The following is an 11,205-nucleotide window of genomic DNA, read 5'->3' as shown; positions in this document are numbered from 1 at the left end:
GGAAATCCAAATGGCAATTTTTTTCAGAGGCGGACCAATTCGCCTCAAATGGCTTGATTTCAAATGAATTTATCTGGTATTGCGCAAGGTAAAAAAATTGTACAAAATGCAAAATGTGACACATATTTGACCAAAGTTTAATATAAAATGAGAGAATTACATTGACCTTGCACCTAAATATACCCAAGATGTGCCCTATAACCCATCTGAAGAAGTGAACACACACATATATGCAGAGCAGTGGGCAGCCATGCTAACAGTGCCCAGGGAGCAGTTGGGAATTAGGTGCCTCGTTCAAGGGCATCTCAGCCCAAGCATATTAACCTAACAGCATGTCTTTGGACTGCGGGGGAAACCGGAGCACCTGGAGGAAACCCATGCAGACACCATACAAACTCTACACAGAAAGGCCCCCACCAGCCGCTGGGCTCAAACCCAGAACCTTCTTGCTGCGAGGCAACCATGCTAACCACTTACACCACCGTGCCACACTGTCACTTCACAGCAAGAAGGTTCCGGGTTCGAACCTCATGATCAGTGAGGGCCTTTCTGTGTGGAGTTTGCATATTCTCCTTGTGTCTGTATGAGGTTTCCTCCAGGTGCTCTGGTTCAAAGACATGCAGGTTAGGTAAAATACAAGTCAGTGCATACTTAGTGCCAGTCCCAAGTCTGGATAGACTGGAGAGGGTTGTGACAGGAAGGGCATCCGGTGTAAAACCTATGCCAAATCAAATATGCAGAGAAAAGATCCGCTGAGGCGACCCCTAACAGGAGCAGCCAAAAGAAGAAGATCTAGGCATCCTCTTCCTGAATAGAATTCAATATACTGTACAACTAAGGTGGCATGGTTAGTGTAGTAGTTGGCACTCTCACCTCATAGCAAGAAGGTTCTGGGTTCGAACCTGCTGATTGACCGGGTCCTTTCTGTGTGGAGTTTGAATCTTCTTCCTCCCTGTGCCTGCATGGGTTTCCAAAGACATCTGGATTAGGTCTGACGATGTGTCCAGGGTGTACCCTGCCTCTCACCTGATATCAACTGGGATTGGCTCATAAGTAGCAGAGAAAATTAATGAATGTACAATGATTACTGTATTAGCACATGATTACAAAGATAGTCAGAATTGTATTGCAATTCTGAGTAAAGAATTGCATTTTGTGTTATTTATTTATTCATTTTCAATAAGTGGTCAGGGTTGCAATGGCTCTGAAACCTCTCCTGGGATCACTGGGCACAAGGCAAGAGAATTCACGGCGGATGAAACAGCAGTGCAGCACATGCCTTCACACCGACCGGTTGTAATTTAGCAGTCTACTTAAATGCTGTTTTTGGGAGGTGAAGGAAACTAGAGAATGCAGAGGAAACCTATACAGACACGAGGAGAACATGTGACACTCAGCACAGACCTGATGCTTGGGATCGAACTGGGGACCCTGGGCTGTGATGGTGACTTGCTGGACCACATTTTGTCTAATAAATCAGATAGATGTTTTTTAATTCCTTGTGGTATAAAAAAAATGTCTGCTTTGTCGAACAAAAACAGGATTATGAAACCTGTGGCCGGAAGGTAACAGATCAAACGCTGTGTGAAGGATGTGTCTCGGATCAGAAATAATTTTGACTGCTTTGCTAACAGGTCCACATCTATGAATGCTCAACAAGTTGGTGATTTCGATGCCTTGCAGTTTTCCAGTGATTCATTTCTTTTCTTAACATGCTACACAATAAACAAGTGATAAAGAAGGATAAGACATTATACCCATTAAATATGGGCAATGTTTCTGTTGATCAGTGCATTGGGCTCACTTCAGTTTATTATCCAGGATGGTATTGTTCAATCCAGGTTGTAGAGTACCACTGCCCGAGGTTTTCTGTGCTTATCCCATTCAACTCATCAGCTCACGAACGGGCTACATTTGATTAGAGAAGCCACTGAAATGTACAGGACAGTAGTACTCCAGGACCAGGATTGAGAAATACCGATCTAAGGCATTTGTACAGTATTTAGTGACATACTTGGCTGCCCTTTGGTGATATATTTGTATGGTGTTCATATGAAGCTGCTTTTCATGTGGCTGCATCCCCAAAGTCCCTAAGATCATGCAAATTAAGGCCGAGTCAAAATGATTGGGAGCATCTGTGGGATCTGCTTTATTTTAGTCTTTGTGATTTCTACCATCAACTCTGCATACATGCATGTCAGCTCCCATTTATGTAATTTTCACCCAAATCAGTTGAACCGTCTCGTGTTTTGGACTTACTCACTCTGTTTTAGGGAACGATAACTCTCTGGACTAACAGGTTCAATAAGGCTGTCATTAAAGTAGTCATCTTTAATATTTGTTTACATGGCATTTGCATGTAATGACATCTTTAAGGGTTGTTATTACCTGCAATAAATACAATGTTGGCAGATGAAAATTTCAGAGACAGAAAATGTATTATATTATTGTACATATGGGCCACTTTTTCCATGGAATAAAACCATGTATTCTATTCACGTCTAGCAGGTTTATTGATGGCATGCAATATTGTTATCATATCGCTTATCCTCCATGTATTACGCCGCTCTCCCCAATGGAGAATGAGTGTGCAATATTGTTATAATATTGCATGTTGTCAAGACAACATGACATCACACATCGGAGCTCATGCGAAGATCCAATGACAAAACTTTTCTGCTGTGCATGCGCACAATCATTTCTTTGTCGGCTGGGAAAGAGAGAAGACGAGGCTCATCCAGTGCTACTGTGAGGATTAGCTACCGTATGTTATAATTAAGCACTAAATAAATGAACTAAAAACTGAAACCGAAGACACGCTGAACACCCGAAAGGCTACCAAAACTTCATTATATATTCTTCATGCATATTTACAAGAGAAAAACATACCAACAGACATTGAAAAACTGGAAAAGAGACACGTCGGAGATGTAAACCTTCAACACTAGCAAGTGACTGTGACAGTTTGTAAACAAACATAGCCGTGAGATTTGCTTTGTTAAAAGCAGAAGATTTTGAGAGAATTTTGTCTGCCAGGTTGCTCCGTTGCATGTAGTTGTCAATGTCGATGTTAAAAGTAACTAAGTAAATTACACAGGGAAAATAATAATAATAATCATATTTGGCTTGACTCCGCTAGCATTGGCCTGCGCTAGCACTGGCCTGTGCTAGCACTACACCAGCTTGAAGGTAACTGAACTGCTAACAGCACTGAGTCGCGGGTAAGCTCACGTCGGCCTTCGCTAATGCTACTGCTGAATGCTACACCAGCGAGAAGGGAACTGGACTGCCATGCTAACAGCACCGAGTCACAAGTCAGCTTGCGTTGGCCTTCAAGAATGCTGATATGAAGAGAGTGTGTATGTATGATAATAATCTCATTTCATTATCTCTAGCTGCTTTATCCTTCTACAGGGTCGCAGGCAAGCTGGAGCCTATCCCAGCTGACTACGGGCGAAAGGCGGGGTACACCCTGGACAAGTCGCCAGGTCATCACAGGGCTGACACATAGACACAGACAACCATTCACACTCACATTCACACCTACGGTCAATTTAGAGTCACCAGTTAACCTAACCTGCATGTCTTTGGACTGTGGGGGAAACCGGAGCACCCGGAGGAAACCCACGCGGACACGGGGAGAACATGCAAACTCCGCACAGAAAGGCCCTCGCCGGCCACGGGGCTCGAACCCAGAACCTTCTTGCTGTGAGGCGACAGCGCTAACCACTACACCACCGTGCCGCCCTATGATGATAATAATGATAATATTGGCTGGCTTTTTCTCGTGGTATATCAGATATCTTCCATTCAGCTACTTGTCTTCGACTCATTCAGTATCATGCTAGCTGAATGGAATATATCTGATAGATCACTCAACGGCAGCCAATATTATTTAAACATCTTACCAAATATACTTGCGTATACTTTAGAATGCATTGTTAACAGGAATAAAGTGTACTCTGTTTGCAGAAGGGCTTCTGCACGTCTGTTTGTTGACCTCGTAGTTACAAGTAACTATATTGTTGTAAGTGTGTATCACTACTGCTGTTGGATTAATAGTCATTGTTTGAGTAACAGCGTCTGTAGCTAGGCTCTCTCTCTCTCTCTGTGAGTGAGTGAGTGAGAGAGAGAGAGAGAGAGAGAGAGAGAGAGAGAGTAGTTTAACACTTTCTGTTTCTATTTAGCTGGTGGAAACTTCAAGCACTTGTATCACTTTCAGCTTCTTCAACAGCTCTATCCGAGGCTTGGAAAACAATCAAATGTACACAATTTGGCCACATAGGCCATTCAATCAGCTGACACATGCCTGATGTTGATCAGTTTTGCTCTGGAGCTATGAAGCTCATACAGAAAACAAGTAAAATTTTCCAGAAATATCTGCCTCAGAACATACCCACACTGTAAAAAATGTCCGTAGAATTAACAGTGAATTTATGTAAAATCATGACATAAAAAAACTAAATACAAAAACAATGAAGCAGTGTGTAATTTACATCAATATACTGTAAAACTCCTAACCAAATACCACTGTTAATTTAACAGTAAGAATATGTTGAATTGATCATATTTTTTTTTGTAGAATTTACAAATTGTAGTTTAAACACAGACAAACTGTAATACTAAAACAGAATGTGATAGTTAAAATTACATCATTGCCCTGTTAAAAAAATAAAAAAATGTCAGTAGAGGCTCTCCGGCACATTTCGTAAAACTCTAAATCAAATAAAATATCTGTCTAGTAGATCATTGCTTGTAACCATCATTTTGGAACCACAAAAACCAATAATCGAGAACACTCGCAATTCATTCCTAGATGCTTTTTTTTATCGGCGGCACGGTGGTGTAGTGGTTAGCGCTGTTGCCTCACAGCAAGAAGGTCCGGGTTCGAGCCCCGTGGCCGGCGAGGGCCTTTCTGTGTGGAGTTTGCATGTTCTCTGCGTGGGTTTCCTCTGGGTGCTCCGGTTTCCCCCACAGTCCAAAGACATGCAGGTTAGGTTAACTGGTGACTCTAAATTGACCGTAGGTGTGAATGTGAGTGTGAATGGTTGTCTGTGTCTATGTGTCGGCCCTGTGATGATCTGGCGACTTGTCCAGGGTGTACCCCGCCTTTCACCCGTAGTCAGCTGGGATAGGCTCCAGCTTGCCTGCGACCCTGTAGAAGGATAAAGCGGCTAGAGATAATGAGATGAGATGCTTTTTTATTGTACAATGAATATCCGTAAAATTAACAGTTATGTATTGATTATTGTACATTGAATACCTGTAAAATTTACAGTTATCATTAATTCTACATGGAATCCCAGTGAAATGTACAAGTTATTCTGTAATGTTGTTTACATTTCACTGTATTTTTAACAGGATTATTCTGGCAACCACAGCTGCCAGTATTTTTCCGTAAAAACAACGGATTTTTTTTTTAGTGCAGTTCTTCTTTAATATCACACAGATTCGCTGATGTGGTCTGGAACACAAGAAATACTGTACACATATACTGTTTCTCTAGAAATATACAGTACCAGTCAAAACTTTGGACACACCTACTCATTCATCAAAACTATGAAATATCATATGGAGCATATATGGAATTTTAAAAAGTGTTTAAAAAAAACCCGTTTCAACCTTGATGATGCTTTGCACTCTATTGGCATTATTTTAACCAGCTTCATGAGGGAGTCACCTGGAATGCTTTTCAATTAACAGGTGCCTAGTTAAAAGGTAATTAGTGGATTAATTTCTTGTCTTCTTAATGCATTTGAAACCAAGCAGTAAATAGTCAGTAATAATAATACAGTAAATAGCCCTATTCCACAACTGTAGTAATCCATATTATATCAAGAACCGCTCAGCTAAGTAAAGAGAAACGACATCCATCATTACTTTAAGACATGAAGTGACTTATATAAATACATATACTCCTTTGTTCCTGATCTGAACTATGTGGGTGTGTCAGATCACATTCCTGATTGGCTGCAAAATCTCCCTGGCAACATAAATAACTCATGAACTTTGAAAGACATGTAAATATGTCAGGATGAAATTTCCTGGCTTCTATATACTTACATAAAATATGTTGAGTTGCTATATTTATTTTGGACATAAATCTAGCAGCACAGATTTACAGTCGGTAACATTGTGGGTTGTGTGGTGGCACAGTGGTTAGCACTGTTGCCTCACAGCAAGAAGGTCCGGGTTCGAGCCCCGTGGCCGGCGAGGGCCTTTCTGTGCGGAGTTTGCATGTTCTCCCCGTGTCCGCGTGGGTTTCCTCCGGGTGCTCCGGTTTCCCCCACAGTCCAAAGACACGCAGGTTAGGTTAACTGGTGACTCTAAATTGACCGTAGGTGTGAATGTGAGTGTGAATGGTTGTCTGTGTCTATGTGTCAGCCCTGCCTGCGATGATCTGGTGACTTGTCCAGGGTGTACCCCACCTCTCGCCCATAGCCAGCTGGGATAGGCTTCAGCTTGCCCGTGACCCTGCACAGGATAAGCGGCTACAGATAATGGATGGATGGATGTGGTTTGTGTGCCCTAAACTGCTATTCCTCCCTTCTAGCTAGTTTCACCCTCCTGTTATGCTCATCTGGAAGGAACAGCAATAATGTTCCCTGGTCGAATTGACCCAGTGCAATTTTAACCATCTGAAAGTAGTTAAAAATATTTTCTCCATAAACATAATCTTTAGGTCAATTAATATCAATTTAATCAATATTTAGTGGAAGGTTTTTCACCCCTTACAGATCATGGTTTACTTATGATAATTCACTCATTTTTCATTAAAACAATAATTTTCAAACTGTAATTTTCCTGTACACTGGCAAAACCTTTTCCCCCCAGCAGAAACCTGGGGAAATGAAGATGATGGTTATTAGTTTGAAGAGTAGAAGTTTGTCTTTTTGTGCATCCTGATCCCCTGACTCTCTCTCTCTCTCTCTCTCTCTCTCTCACACACACACACATACACACTTACCTTGGGTTCTGGTGGTGTAGGTGTGTCCCCCTCCTGGATCCTCCTCACCTCCTCCTACTACAGTAGCTGGGCTTCTTGGCAGGTACTACCTTCTTTCAAAGTAGACTCTCACAAATGCTCTCCCATGTTCCTCGAGGACAAGCTGTCTCTTGAATAGCTTGGTAACTTTCCAATCTGGGAAGATCTCAGTCCAGATGATAAATGCATTGCAGGCTGACAGATCCACAGTGTTATAGAAGATGGCCAAAGGCCAGCGTGCTGTCATGCTTTTGCAGCTGTAGGACACAGTCACCTTGTCAAGATTGTCCATCCTTCCCTTGGTAGCACTGTAATCCAGGATCATCTCAGGTTTCCCGTCCTTTCTGCTGCTAATCTGGGCATCCTTATGCAGGGTGCTCATTACCACACCATTTCCCCCTCTTTTGGGACAGTAAGAGACCAGGGCTGTGGTGTCTCTAAAGGTGAATGTTAGACTGAGGGGCCCTAGTCTTGATTGACAGCAGTTCAACAAGGAGCTCTGGTTTATTTTTCCGCACTTTCCCAAAGCTGCTTCTTCAGAAGCTCCTGACCCAGGGTATGGGAGATGAAAAAGTTGTCTTTGGTAATGTTGTAGCCCCTGAGATCCTGCGTCATGCCAAGAACCACCCTCATGCCCTGCTTTCTCTCTGGTGCTCCACCAATAGGTTTACCAATGTAAACCTGCATGCCATGTTACATGCATAGCTTGAGTTTGCATCACAAGCTGCCCAGATCTTTATGCCATATTTTGCTGGCTTTGAAGGCATGGATTGCCTAAAGGGACATCCACCAGCCTTTCATCCATGGTGACATTAGGACCTGAGTTGTAGAATAGTGGCAGCTGATCTACCCACTTGTCCCACACTATCCTAATAGCTGCTAGCTTATCTCTCTCTCATCTGCCAACTCTTGTCTCTTGATTATCAAATCTGATGACCCTTGATGACCATATGAAAGGTCTCGAAAAACATGGTGGCTCTGAATACGGCCCTGCTTGTCTCTGCATCCCACAGGCTGGCTGCTGAATCATCTTTGGACTTATAAACTCCAGCCAGAATGAGAAGCCCCAAATAAGCATGCAAATGGGTTTTGTCCAGTTCTCTCCACTCCTGCCAAAAAACACGCTTCCCTTCAAAATAAGTCATTTGTAGAACAATTTTCTGAATTGAATCAGGAATAACCAGCTCAAAAGCAGACTTTATATGTATTTCACGAGCCACTGCTTTTATTATGTTCTCAGCTGACATTGTTCCCTGACTCACGTTCGGGGATGAGGACTGTTCTATTTGACTATTTTTAATAATAATGAATAATAATAATAAACAACTCCTCTTGAAGTTGATGACTGTCGGATAATACCTTCATCATTTGATAGCTTGCCACCATGATCAGACTTGATCTCAAGATCATCTTCACTTTCCGAGACATCCTCCTGTACTTCATTAATCCGATCCTCATCTTTTCAACATCTGAGAGAATACAGATGCATATTGCATGCAGGGACAGAAACATGCATGCATAAACAACATGTATTATAAAACAGGTCTCAGTGCAGGTCATAATCGTCTTCATAATAGTACAGCCGTGGGGGTGTCGTGGCTTAGGTGGATGGGGCGCCAGGCCATGGATCCGGGGACCCAGGTTCGATTCCGACCCAGGGTCGTTTCCTGATTCCTCCCCATCTCTCTCTCCTGCTCATTTCCTGTCTCTACACTGTCCTATCCAATAATAAAGCTGAAAAAAGGTCCAAAAAATATCTTAAAATAAATAATAGTGCAGCCGTTCAGCATGTATAATGCTAACAGCTCTAATTACATGCAATTTTGTATACTTTCATGAATAAAAGAGACTGAATGAGCAAGAAAGAAGTCATGTTAAGTCCTGTGGTAAGGGTAAAGAGGGCTGATTTGGTAAATCGGGCATCACATCTACCCAGTATAGTGGGATACTTCTTCTCTGTCTTCCATCTGTATTCTGTTTTACGTACTTTGCTACGCTCCTTTACATCTCAATGAAGAATTACTAATATATTACATCTTGGAGCACACCTTTTGGACCTGAAGATACATGTATGTGTTTTTCAAAGCTTGGCGTTGGTTTTTGACCGATGAGATTTATTGGTGGACCAAAATTTAAGGCTACTTCTGTCGTATCTGAGTGACACCAAACTATATGCTAGGAATGAAAGTGGTTCAGCTTCAAGATGGAGCAAGCAATGTTTTTAGTTCCGCAACATTTTGTACAAAAGGACATATATGAAAAAAAGAAAGAACACATTAGCAAGTCAGTTTGAAACTCAAATACTAAGTTGGATCTATAATCTTCCTGTACTTGTTAGTTACATTCACCTGAGTGACCTGGTCCAGTGGTAAATTAAAGAAGCAAATTTCAGACACTAAATCAGTCTTGGCTGATTGACAACATTTTGGTTGTGCTTTAATTATGTGGCAGCAGTTAATGTGCTATTAATTAAATGCTGCCACAATGCTAACAGTGTCTTCCAAAAGTATTCAGCCCCATGATGCGTTTCCCATGATGGCCAAAAAGTTAAATTTTAGTCTCAGTCTTCTTCCATGTGTTTGGGGAGTCTGCCACGTGCTGTTGGGCAAACTCCAAATGTGTTTTCTTTTTTTGTTTTCTTTCAGCAATTACTTTTTTCTGGCCACTCTTCCATAAAGCCCCGCTCTGTGGAGTGTACGGCTTAAAGTGGTCCTATGGACAGATACTCCCATCTCTGCTGCGTATCTTCGCAGCTCCTTCAGTGTTATCTTTGGTGTCTTTGTTGCATCTCTGATTAATGCCCTCCTTGCCCGGTATGTGAGTTTTGGTGGGCGACCTTCTCTTGTCAGGTTTGTAGTGGTGCCATTGATTTAATGGTGCTCCCTGGGATTTTCAAAGTTTGGGATATTTTTTATAACCCAACCCTGATCTATACTTCTCCACAACTTTGTCTCTGACCTGTTTGGAGGCTCCTTAGTTCTCATGTTGCTTGCTTAGTAGTGTTGCAGAATCAGGGTTCTTCCAGAACAGGTTGATTTATACAGACATCATGTGACAGATTATGTGACACTTTGATTGCACACACGTGGAGCTTAATCAAATAATTATGTGACTTATGAAGTGAATTGGTTGGACCAGCTCTTATTTATGGGTTTCATACGAAAGGGGGTGAATACCTATGCACACTCCAGATTTCTGTTTTTTTTTTCATCTTAATTATTGTTTGTGTCACAATAAAACAACAATTAGCACCTTTAAAGTTGTAGGCATGTTGTGTAAATCAAATGGTGATTACCCTCCAAAAATCCATTTTAATTCCAGGTTAACTGGTGACTCTAAATTGACCGTAGGCGTGAATGTGAGTGTGAATGGTTGTCTGTGTCTATGTGTCAGCCCTGTGATGACCTGGCGACTTGTCCAGGGTGTACCCCGCCTTTCGCCCGTAGTCAGCTGGGATAGGCTCCAGCTTGCCTGCGACCCTGTAGAACAGGATAAAGCGGCTACAGATAAAGAGATGAAATGAGATAATAATAATAATATATTTCCTGTAACTTGCCTTTCATCATCCTATAAGCATGGTGGAGTTCACAGATGAGAGCGTAAGTGTGACTTTTTACAGGTCCAAAGATGTACAATTTGCATGCATACATGCATTACTGTTGACCTCTTTGTTTGATGTCTTCTTCTACTGCCATGCCATTTCTTTTGGCACTGAAGTCTCATCTCATTATCTCTAGCCGCTTTATCCTTCTACAGGGTCGCAGGCAAGCTGGAGCCTATCCCAGCTGACTATGGGCGAAAGGCAGGGTCACCCTGGACAAGTCGCCAGGTCATCACAGGGCTGACACATAGACACAGACAACCATTCACACTCACATTCACACCTACGCTCAATTTAGAGTCACCAGTTAACCTAACCTGCATGTCTTTGGACTGTGGGGGAAACCGGAGCACCCGGAGGAAACCCACGCGGACACGGGGAGAACATGCAAACTCCACACAGAAAGGCCCTCGCCGGCCCCGGGGCTCGAACCCAGGACCTTCTTGCTGTGAGGCGACAGCGCTAACCACTACACCACCGTGCCGCCCTGGCACTGAAGTGTCAAGCCTTAATAGCCAAAAACCAAAGAAGCAGCAAAGTCAAATACAAAGATGACAGTTGTGCCAAGCCTTGCGAAAAAGAACTGCATCTGAAAATGCATGTCTAATAAACTCCTTAA

The sequence above is a fragment of the Neoarius graeffei genome, chromosome 19, assembly GCF_027579695.1.
Source record: "Neoarius graeffei isolate fNeoGra1 chromosome 19, fNeoGra1.pri, whole genome shotgun sequence".
Classification (NCBI taxonomy): Eukaryota; Metazoa; Chordata; class Actinopteri; order Siluriformes; family Ariidae; genus Neoarius; species Neoarius graeffei.
The sequence above is the reverse complement of the archived record's forward strand: the minus strand, read 5'-3'. Positions refer to the sequence as shown.